Here is a 27,874-nt window from a genome sequence, read left to right on the forward strand (position 1 = left end):
TTGAGAAAGTGTTTGTTTGTGTGGGGGCTTTTTTTTTCTTTTTTGGGGAGAGGGGGTATGATTGCCTTAGGCTTCTGAGAGGCAGAACTTCTTGCAAGTCACCAGCTCTAGGTAACTGTCATCCAGTTCTTTTGCACAATCTTTGAGAGGCAGAGGCATATGCCATCATCTGTGAGTGGCAGCAAAAGAGAGCAGAAATGAAAACAAAAGGGGAGCTCTGTGTTTTGGGGGATTGTCCTTAAATCAGTCATAACCAATCTGTCAGGAGAGAGTAGAAGGTGGATTGGAGACTTGATAACAGGTTTCAGTCACTAGACCTCAGTCCCTGAAGCTCAGTGACACTTGGCATGATGACAGTACATGTGAAAGGAATCTTGGAGTCTTAGTTGACCACAAACAGTACATGAGTTAGCAACATGATGTGGCAACCAATATTTCAATGGCTCTGGAATTTTTCAGTTTCCTTCCCATTACACAAAACCAAGAGTTAACCAATTTTTTTCGAGATCTATCTTGACCAATTTTTTAAAAAATATATTTTTTTCTAAACTCAAGCTTACCTCCCTGCATTTTTCTTTTAACTTTAAAATATTTGTCACATGATGTTCAAGGAGAGACTGAAGTACTTTCCATCCCTGACAGGGCTACTTGCAAGAGTGGCCTCCAGGTTCTCCCCAAATGAGATAGGAAGGACTCTAATAATATTTCCCAGGCTGGCTGTTGTGGGTTTTTCAGGCTGTGTGGCCATGGTCTGGTAATTTTGCTCCTATCAGTTTGCCTGCATCCATGACTGGAAATGCCAGCTGTAGATGTGGGTGAAACATTAGGAGGAAAAACTGTCAGACCATGTTGGCCACACAGCCTGGAAAATCTACAACAGCCAATTGATTCTAGCCCTGAAAATCTTTGACAGTACTTCCCAGGTTCCTCATTCTTGGCACTCTGGCCTGTAGGATTCTTAGCACAGAAACATGGTAACAATTTGAAAATAAGTTTGTGATTTCTGAATAACTGAACTTCAGGCAAAGTGCCTTGGATAAATCCTCCCTGTTTTACCTTCATTGGTACAGCTACATTCCCCAAGATTTTGTGAACCAATTCTTTTTTATCCTGTCTTCTGCTACTCTGGTCTTCAAAAATAAGTAGCACATTCTCAAAAATATTCAGTCTAGTTGTGTGAAAAGTAAAACAATATCAGCTAATGTACTTCATTTGCATACAGGGTACAGAATTTGGGATGTTCTTGGGAAAGGTTTGGATTTTGGAACATGTGTGTAAGCAGAGCAGAAATAGCTCTGACCTATTTCACACTGTAATGTTAAGAATAAATGAGAACAGGCAATATTGTTACCCTGGCTGAGCCTTAGGGATGGAAGGGACTATAAATCTGCCTAATAGTAGCAGTAACAACAACAGTAATAACATCAACTACTGGTCCATCAGTGTGTTCATTCAGCTCAGGTAATCTGTTGTTCTAAATCTTTTGCTCCTTATTGGCTTTGTAGAACAGAATTATATTCACCTGTGAGACTTCTCAAATTTATACTGTGGAACAAATAATATTTCTGTTGTACGGTACACAATCACATCCAGTTGGAATATTTGAAATGAACTTTTACCCCTAAGGAAAATCTGAAAATGCCATCTGGCTGGCTACTCCACAGCAAATCAAAACTGAAGTGAAAACAGGTCAGAGGAAAATATCTTACTATTAGAAAGCAAGACTTTTATTTTGGTTAAAGGGAAACGGAGATTTTAAATTAACATAATGGATGAGTTATTGCCTTTTGGAGAAAGCCTCAATTGTTCTGTTTTGTGTTCTTCTGACAAAATCTCTGTCCTTCAACTGTATTGACTGAACAGGGAATAACATCCCCTGCTGACTGCCCTGTTCCTTTCCTCTGTTCTTTAAACAGCGTGTTTGCAAATAACCATGTACATTGTATGCACTAGACTCTGGATATGTGATCTGAGACTCTTACTTTCTTCATGGGTTGCAGGGCTGGTCGCAGGACCACTCAGCATGTGATAGTCTTCAGAAAAGGCTAATCCATTCAACTCTAGTCTAGGTACAGCATAAAGTCAAATATGAGATGCTGAAGCGAGTATGAAAAAGGTTTGGTCAACCCTTTTCTGCAGCTTCAGCTTCATGAGACTAGTAGCAGGGAACAAGTAGGCTCAGAATTCCCAGAACAGTGAAAATGCTCCTCCAAAGAAACTATCCAATACTTAGCAAGCAACATTGTGCTTACAAACATGTACATGTAATGGGGAAGGGGATGAGGAGCCAGCTGAGTCTATGGACCCTGATGTATTATTATTATTATGGTAGATTTCACAGTTGCCAGATCTTTAGCCTGTTGTTGGCCTTCATTACAATTTCACCCTCACCCAGAGGTCTAGGAAGTTGCAATGTATCGGCGTAGTATTCGTGCGGATCCCAGCAGGGCTGCCTTCTGAATTTGAAAGATGTTAATTTTGTCAATTCAAAGATGTTTCAAGATGTTTCAAGTGCTGCCCTAGTGTTTTGGGGATGATGCCCAGTGTGCCGATTCTGTTTTGTGTTCTTCTGACAAAATCTCTGTCCTTCAACTGTATTGACTGAACAGAGAATAACATCCCCTGCTGACTGCCCTGTTCCTGGGACAACCTCAGCTAGTTTGTGCCAGAGATGCTGAAGCTCGATTTTCAAATCGCGGTATCTAGTGACCTTCTCGTGTTCTTTTTCAATGACCCTGCTGTCACGAGTACTGCTATGTCGATGATGGTCACTTTCTTGTCCTCAATCATAGTGATGTCTGGTGTACTCTGTTTCAACACTTTGTCCATTTGGATTCGAAAGTCCCACAGGATCTTGACCTTCCCATTTTCCATTACTTTCTCTGGACAATGTTCCCACCAGGTCTTAGCTGTTCTTATGTTGTAAGCAGCTTATGTTTGCAGCAGCTGAGGACATGATCTACAGTTTAATCACAATCTGATGATTTGCACAATCTGCTCTTTGAATCATCCGAGGATTTTTCAATTTTTGCCTTGATCGAATTTGTTTTAATGGCTTGCTCTTGAGCAGCTAAAATCAGGGATTCAGATTCCTTTTTCAGTGTTCCAGTTGTTAACCACAGCTAGGTCTTTTCATTGTTCACCTTGTCCTTGATCTTCTCCAGAAATTGGCTGTGTAGTGCTTTGTTGTGCCAGCTTTCAGTCCTCATATTAATCAAAAAAATTTCTGTATTCTTGTTTGGTTTTCTGGGTCTTCAGCAAATGTCTGTTCTTCACTTCAATCAATGGCTGTTCTTGACTTTCATTCAAATAATCGGCCAGCATATCCTTCTCCTCTTCCACCGTTTGCTGTTTTTGCAGTATCTCTGGGGTATAATGTATCAGTATCACTGCATTGGTGTAAGGCATGGTGCATTGCCATAAGCTTCCAAGTTTTTCTATCCAAATTTTTCTATCCTAACTTTGTTTTCTTTAAAATTACTGTTAGTGGGATCATGACAATGTTAAACTGTAAGGGCGATAGTGAATCACCTTGGAAAATTCTTCACTTAATGTTGACTGTTCCAAAGTTTTCATTTCTGACTGTCAGTTCAGTTTTCCACTGTCTCATTTCTTTTTCAGTGAATACTCAAATATTTTCACTGAATCCAATTGTTTCCAAGCATTTCATGATCCAACTATGGGTCAGTGAGTCTCAGAGGCAGCAGAAACTATAAATGAATGGCAACCATTCTACCATGGCTGTCAACATTTTGACTAAACCTAACTGGCTCCAAACTTGACCAGAATCCCCACTTCATCTTTTATTCCAGTCTGCATATGTAATCCCTACTTCATTTTGTATTCCAGTCTGCACCAAAAGGCATCTCACTCCCTCACATATCAGTCATGCATTTAAAATTTGATGGAAGCTGCTCAGTACCAGTGGTGTCCCCTACCCAACAAATACAGAAGAAGAGTTCAGATTTATACCCCACTTTTCTCTCCAGTAAGGAGTTTCAAAGCATCTTATAAACTCATTTCTCTTCCTCTCCCTACAACAGGCATCTTGTGAGATAGGTGTAGCTGAGAGAGTTCTGAGAGAACTGTGATCAGACCAAAGTCACCCAGCAGGCTTCATGTGTAGGAACAGGTAAACAATCCAATCCACCAAACAAAAGTCCGTAACTCATGTGGAGGAGTGGGGAATCAAACCGGATTGTCCAGATTAGAGTCTACCACTCTTAACCATTACACCACACTTGCTCAAGCCAATAACAGAAAACTATGGGAAATGAATGATCCTTTATCCTTAGATGTCTCACAGTGTTCAACAATTAACCCTACATGAAGCAACCTATTCCTCCCCTCCCTATTTATGATATATTTAGTCACAGAGCAGACTTAATTGTGTAAAATGCCAATTCTTTGAAAAATGGGAGTAGAAGACCCCTTTCTATGGTAACTTGAAAATCCCCCCCCCCAGGGAAAAAAATCCTGCTTGGCCCCATAAGACATAGTGGCTGTTCCATACCCTCAGGCCCATTGGAAAAAAATATGGCACTTGAGGTCATCCTTCCATTTGATGATTCTGATTATTAAATAGCCATTGCTGAATTTCATTCATTTCTGTGTAATATTGTCCATGCTGCTGTAATAGTCTCTTAGTTACCTTTTCAGTATAGCAGGTTTTCTCCATTACTTTAAAGCATCACAGCTAATCAATTATTAAACAAACCTTTAGAAACATTGCTACACTAAGTGTAAAATGTAATTGTCTCTGTGTTTTGTAGCTTGTTGTGTCAATTATGTATGTTCTTTCTCTGTCCACTATAAATTATTAGGCACATCTAGATACTTCCTTTCTGCTTATTTATACACTTGCAGCCTTTTTGAAAATGTGTAACATAAATCTTCCAAAAGGAAAAAATGAATAAGGAAACCTTCTACACAAAAAATCTGTAATTAAAATAATTCTGTATTTGAAATAATTTAATCTTTCATAAAGTAATTTAATCTGTATTTAAAATAATTCATAGTACCAGGTAACTGTGGCACTAGGAGAACACAATGCTGCCAGATTAAAAAACAGTGGCCTTATTCATAGTAAACATGGAGATTGAGCAAGCCTTATGCCACTGATCTGCAATACTAACGTTCTGCAACCCAGTACAGATTATATTCCCAGTGTTCCAACTGTGTATAGCAGATAAATGCTAAATAATTTTGGCACTATTTGTTGGAGTTTACCCCAAAGAGAAGTAGCTAACACACTGATTAAAGGGTTAAAAGATAAATGTTTATTAGGAACTACAGTTAGGGTAGGAAAGAGGGAAAGATCTATGTTGCTATCTTGCTAGCTTGGAAGAGTCTTTGCAACAAACTTTCAAGAAGATGCAGGATATTAGACCTGAGAGTATCAGTCTAAGGACAGACAAGATGTGACACAAAAAGATGGAGAGGTCACTAACTTTATAGTCCTCTCTAACTGACCACTTGCCCCCTCCCTGCTGGATCTTCTCAGTTTTTTTGCACATTAGACATTGCTACATCTCCAACGTTTACTGGCACTTAGGCTTGTACAGTCAATGGAATATTCAGAGCCAGAAGGGTTAATTTAGAACTCGACAGTCTTGACTGTGAGAGCTGCACAGCATTATAAAGCCTTAGGACAGGAAGCTCTGGAAAAAATAGTTCTGTTGTGAGAGCCAGAGTGAACGGTAATGCTGAGGTAGCTTGGTTCTCTGGAAGAGAATGGCCAGTCCAATGTGGGCTATGCTTCTCTGAATTAAGTGCCAGGAAGGGCAGAGTTCAGTAAAGGGATCTGTACCAGAGTTCCTGGAGTTAAATATAACACAGTAATACTGAATAAACACACTGATTAATCACACCGCTGTTCTTGTGGCAGTACCATATGGCGACCATGCCAATGCTTAGAAGCTTGAGCGGGGGTGTGTGCGAATCCCCCTCTTCCTCGGACCGAAGGGATCTGGGGATTAGCACAGGGTAAGTTTCAGCTGGGTTGCCTGGTCAGCCTCTTTTAAAAAAGAAGTAAGGGCATGTCCCCATATGGGTACTAGCATGGTGAAGAGCGTGCATTTGGTTTAGCTTGATCCATCAGGGCTCCTCGATTTTTTTAGACTTTTGGGCTGACTGACTCCCAGTCGGGGGGTTGGCCTTTTCAGAGCAGGCACCCAAAAAGCCGGTGTCATACTCGTACGGTGGGTTCTGACTTCTTCTCCTCCTTTGAATTTTCCAGTTGTTATAGCCTTATGGGCCTCCTTTGGTAATAGTAGCTGGCGCGTTACCCCCTCCCTGGGGAAGCGGGAGCTTTTTGTGACTGTTGGAGTTACTTAAGCCTTAGATGCCTTTTTGGACGGCTGGTGGGGATGGTGTGCCCGGATCACACATAGGCAGTCGGATTCCTTTGGTGATCAGAAGAAATCTGTGAAGGAGACAGTTGGCGGGTGGCAGGCTTTTTCACATTCTTACTGCCTCCTGCCATTCCCACTATATGAACAGTGTAGACAAAGGCATGGGCGCGATCTGCATTTGGCACCGTAGGCATACCCAGAAATTTGCAGTAACATCGGAGTTACCGTGTTGGCTCGGTTGAGTAGCCTGGTTGGTTCACCCCTGCCAATTCTGCAGGGATGGGCTTTATTGTGGCAATGACTAGGCCAGTTAGTTTTTGCACCACCTTGCAATCAGGGGTTTGTACTTACTGCGTCTTTGTATAATGGTCCTAGGGTTTGGAGGGGGATTTTCCCTGGGCTTGGAGGTAGGCACCCCCCCCACACACACACACATTCTTCCCTTGCAGGGAGGTTGCCATTATCATGGAGGTTGTGATGGTTCTGTAAAAAAAATTGTCACTTGCAGGATACAGCTCTGGTCAGGGGGGCACTTGTCAAAAGCTGGCAGGTCTATTTTCCCAACAACGGGATCCCCCCTCAGAACCCCCACCCACACTTTGATGGGGGACCATAGGTTTACTTGATGGCCATGAGTAATCCGGGTGGGGGGGTGGTTGGTGATACTTTAGCGGTTGTGGGTTGGCGAGGTAGTCACCTTCCTTTTGGTTGGCTGCAACCCAAGGGATGGGGTTTTTTCCAGCTTGGCTGCTTGGTGGTCTACCCTGGTAGATCAGTTTTGGACACCCCCCTCTATCTCTGCCCGAACGGCGATATCATGCGAAGCATGATTCTTTTGCTACAAGCTGGTCACTAGGGGCAGGGGTGAGATGTTAATGAAGCATTGGTTCGGCCTGTCGAGGGTTAGCACCTCCGTTCATGCTGTTTTAACCCAGGAGCATTGTATAACATTGCTGATGCTTTGTCTTGCCCCAGGTGGATCGCTTCCACACCTGGGTTCTAATGGGCGTGCACTTGGAGATCTTCTCAAGGCTGCTGTGGGACCTGGGGAGTGGCCCATAGCCGAAGGATTTCTACAGTCCCTCGGTCTAGTCACATACGGGCCATATGAAGGGGTGGTCTCTTCTAGTCAGGGCTTTGGCTCTCGGGAAGGCCTGACCCCAGGACATGTGCATTCTGCAGGTCTCCTGCTTTGCTGTTTGGGGGCCCCTTGGCTGTACACCGGGCTTCGCCTACAGGGGTATTTGTTTGCTGGGTGCCTGACTTTTTATTAGTGGGCCATGGGGGTCCCAGGTTTCCTGAGGTCCTTCAAGGCACATGGTCCACTGGTTGGCAGATGGAAGGCAGAAGCACAGGTGGTCTGGGAGCTCAATGGTAGCATTATTCCACACCCCTGGGAGTGTGTGCTATTTTGTTTGGATGGTGTGCACCTAACTGAACTTGGGCTGGACATTTGACTGCATGCCGTATGGCGGGCACTCTTGGACTGGTTAGAAGGCTTGCAAAGCCATAACAGGAGCTGAAAAGTCAGCTCTGTGGCGGTTTGGGCAGAGGAGCACATCCTGGTGGGGAGGCCAAGCTTGCGCACTGGACTTCCCCACGGTTGGGGGCCTCCTTAAGAGGCTTGCGGTGGGGCGGGCTCATGGCGCATGCCATGGAGGCCTCTGCAATTTGAGCCTGACACCCCAGCAGAAAGGGGGTCACAAAGGGTGGGCACCCTGGTGGCCCAGTACCTCTCTGTCCTTCCCAATAGGGATTGGGGTTGTTGCCGGGGTCAGCCAGGGTGCTGACCAGCTGCTGAACGATGTGCTCCTCTTGCTTGCCCAGCTTCTGCTATGATAATAATAAAAAGGGCTGTGGCCCATTTTAATTCCAAGACATGTCCTGTGGTTATTCACCAAATGGAACCTCTGCATAACTGGGCACAAAACACACATTCTCACATAGGCATGTATCAATGAAAACATTTCAGTGACCTCTTGATAAGTATCTCCCATCAATAAATCAAAAATCAAATGTCATCCCTGATAAATGAAATTACACAAAACAGGGCTACATGTTGATAAATATACTTCAGATATTCAAGTAAATGATGTTTACTTAAGAAAATTTTTTTGTTCCCATAGATGGTTGCAGATTTAATAGGGAATCTCAATGAGCAATCACACATTATTGAACAATGTAGCACATTTTTCATTCAGAAACTCTAAAAGTAATTATCATGTAGCCTGTTCAGTGCTTTATATGACCCAATATGCAGTTATTCAGTAATGATCTGCTGCTTTTGGTATGATTATATATCATTTAAAGACATCCCAGCACATAATAGGGGATCCTGAAAAGACTGTGAGTGATCTAAAGTGAGGGTTACGTGTTTGAGGAATGGATTGGGCTACATGCATTTGGTGGTTCCTTATAAAGTCTTAAAGACATTTAATGATATGTTCTAATCTACAATCATATAACAAGCTTCAGTTTTACAATTCATATAGTTAAACACATGTTGGGCTATTGATAAACAGAGCCAAAGGAAATAAAGAGCAGATTAATATATTTTGAGCTAAGCACCATTTTAAAAAAAGATAGCACATTTCAAGTGACCAAGAGTAGAATGGAACCAAAGTCCCACATAATGCACTTCAGGGAATTATCTCCAGGGTCTCTTTGAGGAAACAGGAGAATATTATAATTTCTGTTTTGCACATGAGGAAAGGAGCGGCTGCGACTTACCATGGCCGCCATTGCTGGTGGGGAAGGGACAGCCTCCTTGATGGCTGCCGCCTTCCTGGTGGCCTCGTGAACTTCAAATAGCTCGCAAGGCTTTAGGCTAGCCTTTGCCACATAGGCTAGGCAACCCTTGGGCGCGAAGCAGTGATCTGGGTACCCTGACGTCACTGGGGAAGTGGGGCAAGATGGCCTATTTAAGGCAGGGCCCGGCCTAATCACCTCCCCATTTGCCAGAGCAAAACACGTTTCCCACCCACCTCTCCCTGTTTTTGACTTATGTTAATGCATGTTTGTTTTGTCAGAAGGTTGGTGGATTGCGCATGTGGGACTGATCTTGAGCTGGGAGACAGCGGGTGAAATACCCGCTTTATTGGGGCCTCCTTATGAGGTTTGGGGTGGAGCAAGCCAAGGGGTAACCTGCCCAAATGTGGGCTTCTATGGCTTGCGCCCCTGGCAGCAAGGAGTCTTCAGGAAGTGGCTCACAGCTGCTCCAGTGTGTGATAATTTTTCAGCAGCAGACATGCTGTAGAAAAAATTAGGTGTCTGGGGGACAGCACTCGGGCTGCCCAATACACAGATCAGACCCCCATGCTGCGCCTTATGCTTTGTCTACCTTGAACCAATGTTTGTTAATAAAATGGCTATGGCCAACTTTTACCACACACAAATGATGTTGTATTCAAGCTTATTCATGGAAAGACTAGGAGGGTTATTAGTTACTTCCCTCAAGCAGCAAAATAAATTATGTCCCACTAAGGACATGAAACAGTTATTAGTTAATCAGTCTTCCCTGAACAGGATCATAATAAAATATGGTCACACAGTATGGGTAAAACATAAATATTTTCAGGTATGATAAATACATATGCTATCAAATCTAGTGTAAAAAAATCATATCAAATCTTCATTTCACGTCTCCAAAGTGCAAATTAAGCCTTTAATTCTGTAAAATTTCTTGTACTAAATTATTCGTATTAAAATTAAGGCATTTTTTTCAATGTTATTTTTAGGCAACTGCACAAAAATGGTGTATATTCAGTGGTGGGATTCAAATAATTTAACAACGGGCTGTTTACAAGCACCAGTTTAACAAATGGTTCTGCTGAAGTGGTGCGAACCTGCTGAATCCCACTGTGTATACCACTGTGTATATTGTATACATAGTATAAAATATGCATAACCACGTAAAGGGAGACCTTAGGAACACCAGCAAAGGAACAAAAAGACTCACAACAAAAACACATAAAAACAAAGAGGAATGAAAATTATTTATTTTACTTAGTTGTTATATTTATAGTTCTACCTTTCTTTTAGCATGGAATTTAAGGTAGTTTACATGGAATCTAAAAAAAAAATCTCCATGAAGCCACCACCTGGACCTAGACCTAAGTTTGCCAAATTTAGGTTGGGAACTTCTGGGACTTTGGGGGTGCAGTTTGGGAATGGAAGAGGTTGTGGAAGAAGAGAGCTCAGCAGGTACATGATGCCATTAGAGTTCACCATCTGAACTTATAAATTTCTCCAGGGAAACTGATCTCTGTAGTCTGGAGATGAACTGTAATTCTGGTAGAACTTTAGACCCTCACCTGGCAGTTAGCAATCTATTTATACCTGTTAAGCTTCAGCAAAGTTCCTATGCTTTCAGTGATATTTTGAAGCCAGGGGTGTATCTACAGAAAAATAGTGCCTAGGGCAAGCACTGAAATTGTGCCCCTGTCCAAACATCTGACACTCATCTTTTAGATAGCTTACTTTTACTGTATCAGCTCAAAAATATACCACAATATATGAAAAAAAAATCTGGAATCAGTCCTCTTGGTCCTTCTGTAATGTCCACAGCAATCTGAGGATGTTCTCCTTACTGCTGCACCCAAATTGGACTTTTGGTGTTGGGCAGGAAGCAGTAAAGAGGCAAGATATGGCCTAAGTGTGAGCAGATTCAAAAGGGGTAGTGCTGAGTGAGGCTGTGTCTTGTGGAAACACTTGAACACCGCAAGATATGACAAAATCTGGAATCAGTTCACCTGCACTGTCTCCAACAAGGTGGGAATAACAGATGAGATCAGGAATGGAATGTTCACTTTTGCCATGATAGCAACATAATTTGTGAAGGATGGATGCTTCTTAGCTTCAGTGACTGCAGCAATTATATGTGATGAGGAACTATTCTCTGTTGAAGCTACTCCACTATCTTTGTTTCTTCCTTCTTTCCATCACACTGTACACCTTTGTCTTTAGCCTGTTTGTGCGGCTGATGGTTGGAGGAGGAGAAAGAGGTGGGAGTGGTGAAGGTAGATCTTCAAATTTATTATGTGCTTATCATATCAAGGTCAATGGTGTGAGCTAGGGCTGGCAGTATAAACTGAAAGTATCCTTGTGAGTATGATCCTCTGCAAGATTTGAAGCAGCTGTCACTCACTATGAGGATCTCAACATGGATTTTGTGGTCATGGTTCATTGAAATCAGCCATTTCAACTTCATGTTTCTCGGCACATTCACCACACTGACAGTGCAGTGAGTGGGGGGCAGAGGGAGAAGGAGGAACTGGGCAGTAAAGTGTGAGAAAGGGAAAAGAAAAGTGCGTAAGGTGGAGCCAGCCTAAAGGGCAAAAAAAATGAGAGGGTGGGCCCAGACTCTCGGAGGCAGGCTGATGGAGTGTGCACCATTAGGTTGAACTGCACTGGAGGGGTGGGGCCAGAGACACCAGAGCAGCAAGGGTTCAACAAAGTGATCTCTGGTAGGTTAAGCTCCTGCAGGCCCCTTTGTCACACTTTTAAAGCAACAGCAAAGAGCCAGCAAAAGTCAACTTCACCTGCACGGAGATGCCTCCCCTTCCCACAGAGGCCCTTTCCACACGGGCGAAATACAGCAACCCAGGGATGGCAAAAACACTGTCCCTAGGCTGCTGTTGGCACAGCAGGCACTCATGCATTGCAGCAGTGCCGTCCAGGCTGCCCCAGAGCGGTGTGAAGCTGCCACTGTAAACCTCGCTCGTTGAGCGAGGTTTTTGCAAAGCAGCGTCTTCCCATCAGTGCAGTGTGAACCGCACTGCTGGGAAGATGCCACTTTTCCAGTCCCCTCCACTAACCTCTTCTTCCAGCATTACTCTGGAGGGCTGCAGAGACCCGCCCACGCTGCCCTCCCATCCCTGTAGCCCTCCAGAGTGACACTGGAAGAAGAGGTCAGTGGAGGGGACCAGAGAAGAGGTGGCTCTGTGCAGAGCCGCCTCTTCAGCTGGGGAGGAAGTTGGGACTGCTCACACGCTGCAGTGCGAACAATCCCAGAGCCTCCACCAATGGAGGTTCATTTCCGCTGCTGTGCGGAAAGCACCAGAGTGAAGCAATCATTGGCAGGTTTGCTTGGGGATAATCAGCAGCACTCCCAGCCTTGCTGCCCCACTGAGATCCTGAGAGGGGCAGCTGACAGTGATGTCCATTCCCTGACAGTCCCACTCTCTATACACCTGTACTTGGGGCCTTTTAACTCCTGTGTATCAAGTTGCTAATAAAGGGAATGGATTGGGGCCAGTCAAAAATTAGTATGTCCTAATTAACTGTTTCTCCCTTGCTGAAGAAGCAGCTTTGTTCTGATGCCCAGAAGTCACCTGGCCAAAGGTATTTAAACAACAGTTTGTATCATGAAAGCTAATTAAAAAACAATTAAATAAAAGGGAAAGCTAAAATTCTATTACAAAGAATGTTCCAAGTAAAGTAGAATGCATGAGAGTCAGAATATATCATACCTCCTAAAAGGAAATAGCCACATTATGACTTCATTAAGCCCAAGTTTCATTTTTGCCCTAGTTCCTCTAGGGTTGCTTCTTGCTTTGTACGTATTTTAAATGTGGTTGTACGGTCTCATATGAAAAAAGTTACTTATTAATCAGCTTGAGTAGTTCACAGCCCCCCCCCCCCCCCAAACTCATCACAAATCCCCACTCAACCTATGTGCCATCACAAACCTTTTGGAAACTTTCCAGAAACAAACGATCCTTTAGGGATTTCTTCTTCTTAAAATGTGATTTTTTTACATGCAGAGGGTACTGCCAAATGTTACAAGATAGCAGTAATTTATTCTCATCCTATGTTGCTGTGTTTTCAGATATTGCAACTCATAATATTGCATAGATGAAAAGATAACATTTCAACATGGTCGTTCCTAAAATTGATACCAAATTATGTAGGGTGGTAAGAACCACAAAGGACTCTGATCTGATCCAGCAGGCTAGTTCTTATGTTCTTATGTTCTTATCCTAGGATAAATATTCATATGCTTGAAGAGAGCATTATATGCAGGACAGAATGCCCACATATTTTATGAAGGAAATGACATGCTTATTCTTACATGGCACAATTTTACGCTCTTTAACAATGCAAAGAAAAAAGTGGCCTGGTATGCTAGAACAAAAGCCAAGTGTTACAAATAACATTTTCCACAACAATATGAGATGGGAGGGCAGTACTTGTTCATTCAGTTGAAACCAATTGTAAATTCTCCCCCATTCCATACAATAGTCCAGTTCTGAATAGCATTCTGTACATTGGTCCAGTCCTGAACAGTAGCCCACCACTATGTAAAATATCTAGTGTACCAGCATGGGGCGTGGGGAGAAGCATACAACCACCTAGCTGAGAAAGATGTACAGATATGGGCAGATGGCAAATAACCAGAAAACCATATCCTTTATAAAAACAAAATCAAAATCTTTCCATAATAAATAATAATGAATGAATAAAATGTCTAAACCTTGTAATACTATGTTTGTGAGAAGTAGAAATATAGGTGAAATTTTTAAGGAAAGCTTGTACATCTAATTAAAGTAACAAACAAAAACAAAAATACTCTTCCATACTAGGAACTTTGTTTTATCAAGTGATCACCACCGGATTATCAGGAGAAAAAAAGTTGTGTTATGCAGAGCAAATTTCAGCACAAATATTTACCTAGACGTACATCAAAAGGGCTATTCAGCGCAGAGCTACTCAAGTCATTCTCACTTCTAATCTAAGTATCACCTAAACATGAGGTTTGATCCACTGTGTCATCAAATGGATTGAGGTTTTCCCACTGCAACATGCTCAAGTCCCCTGGAAAACAGCAGAACATTAGGAACAGAATGGTATGCAAAGAGGATCTGCAATAGAAGAAGAGAACCATACCCCCCTTCTGTTGACAAAAGTGCCTTTTATTAGTGGAGAGGATCTTTGTATCCAAGCCATCCTGTATTTTCAAGTAGGAATATAAAGTAGAGAACAACCTACACAACTCCCAGTAGCAGAGATTCAAGCCAGACATATTTCAACCGAAGTCACCAATATTTACTGAAGCTAAATTCCAGTCCAGTAGCATTTTAGAGACCAACAAAAAGTTTTGGAGTATGAGCTTTTAACAGTCAAAACTAACTATGACAAGGTTGTGAAAAAAGCTTTGATACTTAAAAGCTACTAACCCCTCATATCTTGTTCATTTCTAAGGGACTACTGGCCTAGAATCTAACTGCAGACAAAGAGAGGAGGGGTGGCATGCAATGGAAGGGGAGGGAGGGGTGGCATGCAAGTTAGCTAGAATCTAACTGCAGACCCTCTAAAACAATCTCAGTCTGGATGTGAACCCATGTCCCAACTCAACTCGTCTCAACCCACACCCACCCCTACAATATTGCCTTGCTGATCTATGCTTCTATAAAGTCATAGTTGGATTACTTTAACACTCTCTATATTGGGCTTCCCTTGAAGACAATTTGCAAACCATGGTTCAGAATGCAGCAGTCCAATCATTGCTAGGGGTTAGCGATGGAGACAAATGCTTCCCTTTTTTAAACAACTAAACTAGCCATTATATACACAAGTTCAATTCAAGGTTATGACCTTTAAAAGCACTTATTGGCCTGGGCCTACTAGAGTTGCCAACTGTGAGTATGGACATTTCTGGATATTTTGTGGGGTGTGGAGTCTGGGAAGCAAGGGGCCTGGAGAGGAGATTGACTTCAGTATGGCGTAAAGCCATATAGTCCACCCTCCAAAGCAGCCTTCCTCTTCAGGATAGCTGATGTCTGGAGATTAGCTGCAGTATTAGGAGATTTCCAGGCCCCACCTGGAGGCTTGCAATTCTAGAAACTGTTTCCTTCAAAATGTTTTTGTGTGGTAAAAATAGTCTTCAGAATGCCCCCAGGTGGCTGGTCCCATACTTCAGGTGGCCTAACTGGCATTACCCAGAGCCCAGGACCCCCCTCCCCTTTTGAAATAGGCTCCCTGAAATGGTGAGTAGCCCATTCACTTGAGATCCTTAGGAGCCACTGAAAGTCCTGTTTATCTGACAGGTCTTTTGATGGGCTAAGAATAGGAGAGATCTTTTATTGGGGGAGAGAGATATTTGGAGCTTGTTATTTGTTTTGGTTTTACCTTGCAATGTTTTACTGTGATGCACCCTGAACAAAGTGGAAAGGTGGGATCTAAATATTTTAATAAATAAAATAAGCATGAATATTTAATAATTAAGAGCATTACCAGTGAAATATTTCTTGGTTTTCTTTTGGGGGCGGGGCAGGGGGGGGGAGAATGGACCAGTTTTTATCCCTATTCTTATTTTTAGTAAACCACACCCTTTCTGCAGATGATGGGTCAGATCCTACATATCTAATAACAATGTATATATATAGAATAGTTATACTTATATAGAATAACTTTACCAATAAAGTTAACTATGTACTCTTGCATTTGCTTATTGCTGCTAAAATGTTCCTGCTGCATTTAATTATTCTATGAAAAGTGCTGCTTAGAAATCCTTTTTTAAAAAGAAAACCTAGTTCATACAATAGTAGAGTACATAGCATTACTGATGAGCTCTTAGTAATGTTATCTGTTGCTATAGGCAACAGGCTCCAGTACTCTGATGCAGTACTTCACTGCCATCAAATAGAAATGGATTTCTAAAGGCTATTTTCACCTTGAAGTAACGCAAACCATGTTTACTGTGAAAAGTTTGATTTATACTGTATGTACAAAAGACAAACATACCAGATTAGATTCTATGTTGCATTTCCCAACAGGTTCTGATCACATAACTGGGAGAAGGTAGGTTACATTTGCACTGCCAAGAACTGGAGTGTTTGGGAGTTGAAAGGGTAGAACTTGCAGAAATTTCTCATCTTGCTGAATGTGAATTGCTGTACCTCTGTCAGCTCAAAACTACCACCCCCTATTTATATTGAATGTATAACTGAAGCAAGATGTTTTCTGGAACTCTTGGCTTATGTAGCAAGTGAAATAAAAACTTTTAAAATCTGAGGGTGAGAAAGCAATGTTCATTGTGACTTAGTGCTACAAGAATTGGCCATGAAGGTCACTTTGACCATTCACTTTCAGCCTAAACTGCCTCACAGGGCTGTTGTGAAAATCAGTTATGAGAACAATCCTGTATACTGTTCTGAACTCCATGGAGACAGGGCCAGGATAAAAATGCTGTATATTTATGGTGATTATATTTACTGACTTGAAAAGGACATTTTAAAATGAGTAGAATCTAATTTAGTACACATTTGATATTTTATATAACAAAGCTGAGTACGATGTTTATTGGGGGGGGTGGGAGAGGCTACTTTGTTTATACCCTACTTTTCTTCTCAGGAACCCAAATTGACTTATATCTTCTCTGAAGTTGGTTGGCTTGAGAAACACATTTTTTTGGTGGAAATTTAGGGCCAACCTACACAAGAAGTATGACTTGTGTCAGACCACATCTGCACAGCTGAATTCATAGCCAGATGTACATCAAGGGAATTTACCATAAAATGTGCTCATTCTCTTAGTACTTTGAGGAAGGAAAAGGAGATTTTGGTCTCCATCTTACTCTACTTTTGCCAGGGGAAAGGGAAGTGGAGGGGTTTCCATTTTTCACCCTTTTTCTATGCATTTGAAAGAACATGTGGAGCCAGAGAAAAGGGGCAAAGCACTCCCCCCTTTCAGCTATTGAAATTGGGGTGGGAGGGAAACCAGAAGCTTCTTTTCCCATCTAGTACTTCTTCATAGTGCTGAGCAAATAAGCAAGTGATTTTTAATAAAATATTTTAATAAATATTGTGCTCCTCACTGAATGGAGGGACCTTCTGAAATCTCAGGCAGGTTGGAGGAGCTATCCATTCTACAGAAAATTAAAACTCTTATTTGCTGAGCTACTAGAAATTGAATGGAAATTGAATGGAAACCTTTAATGGCATTCAGATAACAACAATAATACATACTTTAAAAATAGAAATTTGTGGAAAAAAAACCATATAACAAAATAGGGATTTATATTTTTTAAAAATCCTCTAAAATGATGATTTAAAAACTGAATAAAATGTTTCGAAAATTACATTAACACCATGCAATTACAATACAGAGGAACCTGGCAGTCAATTCTAAGACTTCCCTTGAGCCATTGTCCAGAAGGAAGAGGGTTTTCTGTTGGTCTGTGAGAATACTGTTGTCAATCAACAGAGGAGCCAGGAATTTCTTCCTAGCTGCATTATATAAAAGACAATGGTGCAGGATATGATGAACTGACTCTTCACAAATCATGTTACAAATGCTAAGCCTTTCATAGTGTGGTATTTTCGTCTCCCTACCAGATTTCAGAGAAGATGGCATGATGTTACATCTTGGCAAGGAGATTGCATGTTGCAGTTTGGGATCAGGAAGTAAATATAACTAGTTTGATATTATTGTTTTCCCCAAGGAAATGCCAAGATACAAAGGTGATCAGAATCTACTAGTCTGATCAATCAGAGCTACTATAGACAGATGTGAATTAGTTTTTCTCTCTTTTTTCAGTATCCTCTAGCAGTGAGCGTGGCATGCTGTTTTTTTTAAACAAAAAATGAGCCCATGGCAACAGGAAGCCTAAATTCACTTCACTGTACCTCATTTATTTCTGTCTTTTTCTTCCAACCAGTCTAAATTTTTGCTATTTGAGCCTAGCTAGAGAAAATGTGGGAAGTATAAGAGGAACTCTAGCTGGAATTGTGTATCACGGGTGGGCACAAGCTCTGTGCCTTTGTTCCCTGCACAACCATCTGCCTTTCTTGTCTGCCAGAGGACAAAAGTGAAATGTTTCACAGGATAACTGACAGATCATGTTCCTGGCCTACATAAAACATTCTTTTTTTTGCTAAGGAATACAACAAAATAATGTATGTGAAATGCTTTGGATGCTGGAAAGAACTAAGGTCTTGTTAAATTGCTCAGTTTGTACACAGTCCCAGATAATGGAATAATTCAGGCTACCCAAATGTATGTATATTTGTGTTTTTTCCACCATTTCTTCAAGGAGCTCTAGTAGTAGATGTTGTTCTCTCCCCCATGTTATTCCCACAAAAGCCCTGTGAGGGACATTAGGCTGAAAAATAGTGACTGGCCTAAGATCTAGTGAACTTCATGTCAGATTTAAACCTGAGTTGATTCTGGCTATAGTCGGACAATTCAAATACTAAACCGCAGTGGATAATTCTCTCTCTATAGAAACAGAAAGCTTACACAAACCAGAAAGGTGACCAAATGAACAAAGGAAAAAATAAGCACTATGCACAAAAATGCCAGTTGCGGTGTTTATGTTTGGCAGGAATTCTTCTAGTTTTAAAGTGTCACAGTTGTGCACATTTTGAGAATGCTGAATGACTCTCCACCTTCAATGTTTTCAGGAAGATCAAACTACACAAAAAACCCTCCAAATTAAGTATCATATTGGGTAAATGGTTCCCAAATGAAGAAAATTTAGTAATGACATTCTGAACATAACAAGACCACAGCTTGAAGTAACTGGACTATTTTTTAAAAAAAATCAGGACCATTTCAGATATTTGCTTCATTAACAATTTTTTTCAGGTTACTTTCTTATATATATACTACCCTGTTTCCCCGAAAATAAGACATCCTCTGAAAATAAGATGTAGTAGAGGTTTTGCTGAAGTGCTAAATATAAAGCATCCCCTAAAAATAAGACGTAGCAAAGCTTTTGTTTGGAAGCATGCCTGTCGAACAAAACACCAGAGCATACAGCTGTGGAGCAGAAAAATAAGACATCCCCTGAAAATAAGACATGGCATATCTTGGGGAGCAAAAATTAATATAAGACAGTGCCTTATTTTCAGGGAAATATGGCAGCAGCAAAACCTCTTGCGGGGGACATGCAATGGGCCCTAGCAAAGGGTCAAAGAGGAAGCATCTCTTCCTCCCACAATGGGCTTTACTGGGGCTGCAGGGCTGGTAAGGCTTAAGGTAGGGAGGTGTGAGGAGGGGGTTTGGGAGGGTATAGAGGGGTGGGGAGGGGTGGGGAGGAGTATGGGAAGGATGGCAAGGTGAGGCTTGGGGTGGGAGGGAAAAAGTTGGATGGTTGGGGTGGGAGGAGAAGGAGGTGAGGAATGGTTGGGCTCATGGAGCTGCTCCTTAGGTCCGGTCGCAGCCTTGGGGGTGGGTTGGGGAGGCTGGGCTCATGGAGCTGCTCTGCAGGCCTGACCTCAGCTTTGGGGGTGGGTTGGGGAGGCTGGAAGGGGTGACTGGGCCTGTGGAGCAGCTTTGGGGTCTGGCTGCCCAGCCACAGAACAGCTGTTCTGCAGCTGGGCTGACTGTGGGTGGGGAGGCAGGAGGGCTTCTGGCAGCCCATGGACTAGCATCACCAAGGCGCCACTGCTCCACGGGCAAGAACCAATCAAATGATCTGACAATGACCACTCCACCAATGGGGGAGCAGTCACCCATTTGTGGAGGGTTCGTCGTCAGGATATTCGATTGCTTGGTGCTTTATTGTTTAGGATTAGGAAGGTGATGTATATTCCATAACTATAATCTGTTACAACTGGAAATTATTCACTCTTCTATGCAAAATAGAATTAGTGTAGAAAATTTAGTCTTGTAAATATTAACTCTAAATTGTTTATGGAATTGGATATTGAATATTTGTCCTAATACAAATGACTTTGAGTTTTTCAAATATCCTGGGAATATCTACTCGTCTATCAAATATTTATTCTACTGCAAAAAATTTTTAAAAATATTTAGAAAACTACTTCTATTTTTTCTTGAATAAGCAGAATCGGTCAGAATACTCTCTAAGGCCCCTTCCACACATGCAGAATAGTGCACTTCAATGCACTTTCAAAATTATTTGCAAGTGGATTTTACTATTCTGCAAAGTAAAATTCAGCTGCAAAGTGCATTGACAGTGGATTAAAAGTGCATTATTCTGCCTGTGTGGAAGGGGTCCAAGTATTTCCCTTTCATTTCTAATCATGAACTTTACATGGAGATAGCAGGCAAAACTTCTTTAGTAAACATATCAGTTACAATTTGTGGTATTGCTTAGAAGTTGATTTTTATATTAGCCATGGAATGTTTTTGTATTGCTCTCCAAATCATACTTTTGGGTACACATTATTGGGATTAAAACTGAGAGGGGAATGTAGGAGACAGGATTTCATCTGAATTGAGCTCACACCTACTAAGGTTTCTGTTCTCCTAGTCAACACATTATTTACTCTTTCACATGTACCTGGTGAGCTGAAGTTAGCAAGAAAGATTCTGGATTTTGTTGTGTTACTTGGACCCATTCTGCACAGGCCAATAAACACAGTGTATGATGCTAAAAAAAACTGTTTTGGTGGTGAACTTTGCACAGATTCTGTCCCCAAAACAAGTCTGCCCCATGTTTTTTCTCCAAACCCAGGGATTTTTTTTGAAAATCACTAAACAAGCAAGTCTTTTGGGAAAATCCAATTTGCATCTGCTTGTGAGTGAATGGCTAGGCAAAAGGCGCTTTATTTGCCACCCGTTTCCTTTTCAAAAAAACCTGTGGCTTGCATCTGTGAAGCTACGCAGGTGCAGATGGTCATATTGTGGGACACTGGCATGGCTGTGGGGGTTCATTTGTGCATGCTTGCATAGTTATGCATGGGCAGGAAGTAATAAAAATATAGATGCATCTCCATGTGAAGGTGCAGTGGCAACCCAAATTGTGTCTGTGAGCTCCAATTACTGCCTGCACAGATGCATGTAAACGCAAAAACAGGAAAACCATAAGAAAGATAGTTTTCTTGATGTTACTATCTCAAACTGAAACTTATATTGAAATAATGCCCCACCACCACCACAGTCCTCAGAGTTGAAGAAAGTGACAGTCTGAGTGGATAACTAGTAAGGAAGAAGAAGCATTTGGATTTATACCTCACTTGTTTCTTTTGTAAGGAGACTCAAGGTTGCTTACAAACTCCTTTCCCCTTTCTCTTTCCACAACAGACATCTTATGAAGAAGGTGGGACTGAGAGATTTCTGAACAAACTGTGACTAGCCCAAGGTCACCCAGCAGGAATGTTGGGCAGGGGAAACAAATCTGCTCAGGTCGAGGACTGGAGAATCAAATCCGGTTCTCCAGATTAGAGTCCACTGCTCATGTTCCAGGAATTCTCAGAATTAATGCAATTTAATCAAACCAATTCTGAATAGTAACAGGAAACTATTATCATTCTTGATTGCAAACCTAATCTAGGCTTTTACTCAATATCAGCATTCCTTTTCAAAAATAGCCAGCAAAATACTTGTGGATGCTTATAAACTCACTGCAGCTTTTTCTCCCATCTTCTCATCATGCTCCTTCAGGTCAGTGGACCTGAAAGAACAGTGTGAGGGGAAAAAACTGGAAGTCTGGAGGAGGAAAGGGCATAAATCAGAATCTTACAAATGGAACAGTTGCTCCCTTTGAGCTTCTGACACTATGATGGTAGACAGAACCTTAGGATACAAGCCAATCAACAAAGAGGTATAATTTCTTTAGATTGCACTGCTGACATCCAAAGCCTTAGAATTATTCTTTCTCATTGTTTGAAATAGTGAAAAAGACTAAGTCATGGTCACAATGAAAACACTGTTGAAGATAAGTCAGTCTAGGAATGCTATGAGTACCAAAACAGGCCAACACTATTTGGAGAGCTTTCTATTTACATTGCCACTTGTCATTTAAAAGCTAAGTTAGAATAATGGATGTGCCATACCTACCCTGGCCACAGCACACAAATTATTCATATACAAATCTGCAGAAATTGTTCCCTCTGAAACACTTCTTTATATACATCATTGATCTCTGCTCCAGCTCAAAGAAAATATATTTTCATTCATTAGCTCTTCCATCTCTTGCTAACAGCATGTTAGAAACTTATTTGTACCCAAATAGAACTGTGACATTGAACAATAAGTGCCTTTCCTTTATTTTTTAAAACACTGTATGTCAAGCAGATAAAAAAGATGCTGCTAACAGTTTTAATTGGTATATTTTAATTGTTTTTAACACTCAGGGTTACATTATTTTAAGTTGTTGAAAAGTTGCTCTTGGTTTTAAACTCATATAATGTAGATTAACTGGAGTCTAGCAAGCAGTCATTCTTTCCTTTAAAGCAATGTACCTACCAAGCTGACCTTACTTTTATATTAAGCAGTGCAACTCAAGAGCAAAACATTTATTTTTTCCACCCCAGTATGTGTGTGTGCACAAACTGTTTTAAACAATAAAATTGTATTCATTATAACCCTTCAGTTTGTGCTTCATTTCAAAGCAACTAACAAAAAAGCACGTGCTTCAGTCTTCCAGCTAAGTGGATAATAGGTATCAAGTACTGACCTGCTGAAATCTGGATATAATTGTATGCCAGTTTAAATTCTGGTTAAATTATCATTTTAAGCAAATGAGTAATGAAAGGATTTCCATGAAAATAGAAACCTTAATGCATTTCCTGTTGTACTAAGTTATTATAAATCTCCCCAGAAGCTTTGTCCAACAAAAACATTGTCACATTTGTCCGGGCGCGGACAGAGCGCCGGCGACCGGGACGCCGGCCACCCCCATGCCCGGACTGGGGCATTCTGGCGAGGGGGAGAAAACCATGCCGGCCGGAGAATCGGACGGTCAGACGATCAGTCGAAGTATCAATGCGTCCCTGAGAGGAGCGGACGGCCAGGCAAAACGGGAACGCGTCGGAGAAGTGACGGGGAAACCGGGTGAGGGGATGACAGCGCGCAAAGAGACTGCGCAGGACCGTAGCCTCAGCCGCACCCAGGGCACAGCTGAGCCCGTTCGGTGTGGCTCAGAATCACTCCAGCTGGGGAGAGGGAGGCTTTTGAGAGCCAGAAGGGGATTTAAGTGGGGAAACTCCGAGGTGCGGGAGCTGACGCTGGGTGACGGGAGGGTGATTCTGGGTGGCAGTGAAAGGAGCAAGGGCATGAGAGGGCTGAGCCACGTGGGCAGGCTTAATGCAGCTCAGGCCAGAGAGCTAGTGGGAGCCCAGTGAGGCAACTGGGTAGGGCGTGCTGTAGCTTGGTGGGCAGGGTCCAGCTGACAGTGAGGCAACTGCGGCAGGACCTTGGCTGGCACTCATAGGGTGTTAGGACTTGACAGTTAGATCACCAAAATCTACTTGACAGCTTGGCTGATGCAATCCTCCACCTTTCACCTAGTTTCAGTGGGTGATGCAACCATGACTAAGCACATCATGTGTGATTGCATCACTGCTCCCTGGTTGGTTGAATGTCTCTATATGTATGCACAGAACAGTTTGGTCTATGCGTGCTTTGGTTATCCAGTTGCTGCGCTGCACTCTGTCAGACTGTTTTGTGTTTTTGGAAACAAGGAATAAAACCCTTCTGTTCTTTGAAGTGAACAACGCCTGGGTTCCTGTGTTTTCTTCTCAACTGTTTCTGCTGTTACTCATGACCGCTGCTGAGTGGATCCTTTCCTCAGGTTATGCGGGCTCCAGCTCCCACGCGGCTACCTCGTGGAGTAACAGTGAGTGTACTTTCAGGCAGCTGTGTGACTCGAAGCTATTGCCATGGCTTCCACTATGTCCACCGGCTTTGCTGTTTGAGAGAGGCTGAATGAGCATAACTATGTGGCTTGGAGCCAGAAGATGCAGAGTCGCTATCTCATCTCGTGGAGGACCTGTGGAATGTTATCTCTACCCCTCCAGCGTCTCCCTACAGTTGCTGGAGCGACGTGCAAGATGAAAAGCATCGCAGCGCCCATTGTGCTAGCAGTGAAAAACTCTACAGTTGGTTTATCTGCAAGTAGAAGCTGAGACTCCGCAGCCAAGCGCATGGGCGGCTTTGAAAGGCAATCTATCAGCCGCGGAGTCGGCTGGGGCAAAGGTCCTCCTCACAAGACAACTTTTACAATCTCAAACTGAGGCCAGGAGGATCTGTGTTTGAGCATCTGAAGCAGATGCGTGAATCTGTTTGCACAGCTCGGGCTGGGATGGAGGTTTACAGTTTGAAGACTCTCCACTAAAGTTTAATCTCGTTGCTTCTGCCGTTGGATAGCAGCTGGGACCAGTTGGTATGCAGTTTCCAGAGCGTCAGCTGAGTCTACGCTGACTTTGGATTACTGCCACTGCCAAGTTGCTAGACCACCAGAAGCAGAGGGACTCACCAGCTTTGAGAGCACGGCTTGAGAAATCATCGAGAGGATTTTCTCCTGCTGATTCTGCCGTCCCTACTTCCTGTGCTGTGAAAAAATGTTTTCGTTGTGGGAATCCCAGCCATTTTGCACGGCCTGTACAAATGCAAAATGGCTTAGAGGAAGAACAATGTCACCTTGGAAAGCTTAGAGCTAACAGACATTGCGGGAATCACAAGCATCTACTTTCCTGGTAACAAGCAAGGAGAAGGACTCCAACTCACTATGGCTCTATTTGACTCTGCTTTGTTCTGGAGTATATAGTGAATAATAAGGAAAGTCTCCTTTACTGACCACGTACAGCCAACCTGTTATTGGACTACCATGTTTGTTTAGCTGATGGCAATCCGGCAGCAAGTAAAGGTGCAACTACTAAGGACTCAACATTTGTCTCCTGTTCTTAAAATGGCTCCTCTGAGTAATGTATATTTTGTGCCTTCATTTGAATTTCTTGTTTGTTAAGCGCTGTAAGGGTGATTGACAGCTGAGGGTTATGTGGTGGAATTTAGTGGGCAGACCTTGTTCTATTAAGCAAAACAAGTGAGAGTTCCTGTTACAGGTATACCTTCGCAGAATAACCTTTATCAGCTAAATAACAACAATGATGTAGGACAAAGCATGGCTAATACGCAGTTAACAAAACCTATGCATGATGATCTGTATTCATTATATGCACCGGTGGTGTGCTAGGACATGCCAGTTTCAAAGTGCTAGGAAACATGTCCAGGTTGTGTGGTTTGGAAAGCCAAGTCCTGTCCTAATTATCTCTTGATTGTACTGTGTGCAGTAAGGCCAAAGTAAAGGCATTTCCTTCTACAAGGAAAAGCACCAGACAGTCAGATAGGCCATTTGGTTTAACTCCATGCAGACCTTTCTGGACCATTTCCCAACCCAGTCAGTACGCATGCAAAGTACCACATGGTTTTGGTGGATGACTACAACAGGTTCGAATTTATAGTCTTTTCCTGGAAATCCAAAAGCCGAGGCTTACCCAAGGTTTAAAGAGTGGGTGGCAATGTGGTGGAAAGACAGCTTTCACATAAAGTGCGGCTTCCCTCAAACAGACAGAGGAGGGTGGAGTTCCTGGGTTCTGGAGTTCCAGAACTGGTTGAGGAAAGAAAGGCATACGTCACCAGAAAGACCAACCCTTTCTCTCCTTTTGAGAAAATGGGGTTGCTGAGAGAAGAATTTGGGAGTTCTACATACTATAAAACGTTGTTTGCTCTCTGGATGCCAACATGCCCTGAACATTTCTGGGCTGAGGCTGTGAACACTTCTCGCCACATACTTTGACCAACAGAGTATGGTCTTCCTAGTGTGAACCAGACTCCTTATTTTTTGCTGTACCAGAAAGATCCATCCCTGGATCATTTGCATATCTTTGGCAGTTATGCCAATGTGCTGGTACCCTGGACGCCCAAAAGGTGGAAGAGGGGATCAGAGGTGGGTGAGGATTGAGGTTTCTTGGTTATGAATCTGAGACAAAAGGTTTTCGCTTTTGCACATTCCTATGGGAAGGTTGTGATCTCCTCGAAGTGCAAACTTTGAAAAGCTATGCAGTGGATGGGAAACTATCCGTAATGCTAACACAAGAGGTTTTGCTACCTTTCACTCAGCATGAAGGGGTTAACAAGAACTGCCAGGGCAGCAGCCTGCAGCAGCTCTAAGGTCAACCAACTGCTTCCAGTAGTGGCTTAAAACGTCCAAGGAAGAAAGCTGAGAAGGGGGAAGGGCTGCAAGACAGTGACACTAGCAGTAGTGAAGAAGATGAGAAACAAATTAAAGTGCCTACGTAATTCTCCTTGATAGAAGTCCTACAAAAGGGATACCTCCTGACAGGTATGGGTTTTCCTCAAAGCGTCTGTTTGTCAAGCACAGGTGAGCTCAGGGGAGCCAAGCTCCTATAAAGAGATGTTAAAGCTACCGCCAGCTGAAATAGAGCTCATGGCGTGAAGCTATGGCTGAGGAGTATAAAACCTTAGTGCAACAACAGGTGTTTACCAAGACTGTTTTGCCAGAAGGAGGAGGGAGGCACTTCTGGGTCAAAGTGGGTGTTTCGGAGGAAAGAGTTGCCAAAATGGTACTCAAAGTTGTGATAAAAGCTAGGCTTGTTAAGCCTTCAGGGGACTTTGTACAAGACCGCTTTGCTGAATTGGGTTATGACCAGACCTATTCTCCATGACGGCACGCACCTGAGTCTTTTTGAGAGCTATGCTTGCATTAGCTAGTAGAGAAAGGCTTTGGTGGTGAAGCATTATGACTTCCAGTGTTTTTTTTTAAATGCTAAATTGGAAGGGAAGCAATTTATCCTGAAACCTGCACCAGGGGTAATGAAGAAGCAGACCCAAATACTGTTTATCTTTTGCATCGTTCTTTGTATAATGGTTTAAAAAACAAGCTGAGTGCTAACTGGTATGAATGAACTGAAGACAGTACATTGGCTTAAACTGGGGGGTTTTAAGAAGTCTGTTGCTGATGCATGTTTATATATCAGGGGAACTAAAAGAGATCAAGAGGTCATTCTTCTTTATGTTGATGATATATGTGTGTGTGCAAGATCTACACAACAATTTGACAAATTGTATAAACAACTCCAGTGACATGTATGTTCCTAAAGGGACTTAGGTTTTATCAAACATTACTTGGGTATTGATGTCATATCTACACCAAAGCAAGGTTATCTCCTGAGTCAAAAGAACAAAAATAAATGAATTGGTGGTGCAAGAACTAGATTGTCAAAGGCAAGGGTTGCCACAACACCAATGTCCCTAGACTTTCAGAAAGTTAGTGGAAAGTGAGGAGTTCAACAATCCTGAACTGTACAAAAAATCTGTTGTGGGTAGTCTCCTACATATATCTAACTGGACACGCTCCAGATATAGCGCTTTGCTGTTAGTGCACTATGCAGAAAAGCTAGCAAGCCCAGCAAACATGATTGGGAGGGTGTTAAAGCGTGGTGGTTAGGTAATACTCTTAAAAGGAACTGCTGATCATGGTTTACATTGATCCAGTCCACGCAAACGCACAGAGTTAGCGTGCTATTGCAGATAGTTCATTTGCAGACTGTGGTGACAGGGAAGTCCTTGTACTGGTTTTGTCATTCAGTATGGTGATGTAGCTATCACCTGGTGTTCTAGGAAAACAGACCACTATCAGCCTGTCCACCTCTGAGGCGGAGTTCTGCGCGTTGTCCGAAACCTGTCAAGAACTACTTTGGGTTGAGACACCTGTAACTGATTTAGGTCAATCCATAAAGAAGCCGATAATGCGTGTTTGATGATTCCACAGACATGCATCGACATTTAGCAGAGACTGCAAACATGAA

The 27,874-nt window shown here is 42.4% G+C and overlaps 1 protein-coding gene across 7 annotated transcripts in view; it reads right to left on the minus strand.

Moving 5' to 3' along the window:
* The window catches only part of LRRC4C (leucine rich repeat containing 4C), a 1,058,673-nt gene that overhangs the window by 684,793 nt on the left and 346,006 nt on the right, over positions 1–27,874 (minus strand). The gene's annotated exons all lie outside the window — the stretch shown is intronic.

The sequence above is a fragment of the Sphaerodactylus townsendi genome, linkage group LG02 (assembly GCF_021028975.2).
Source record: "Sphaerodactylus townsendi isolate TG3544 linkage group LG02, MPM_Stown_v2.3, whole genome shotgun sequence".
Taxonomy (NCBI): Eukaryota; Metazoa; Chordata; class Lepidosauria; order Squamata; family Sphaerodactylidae; genus Sphaerodactylus; species Sphaerodactylus townsendi.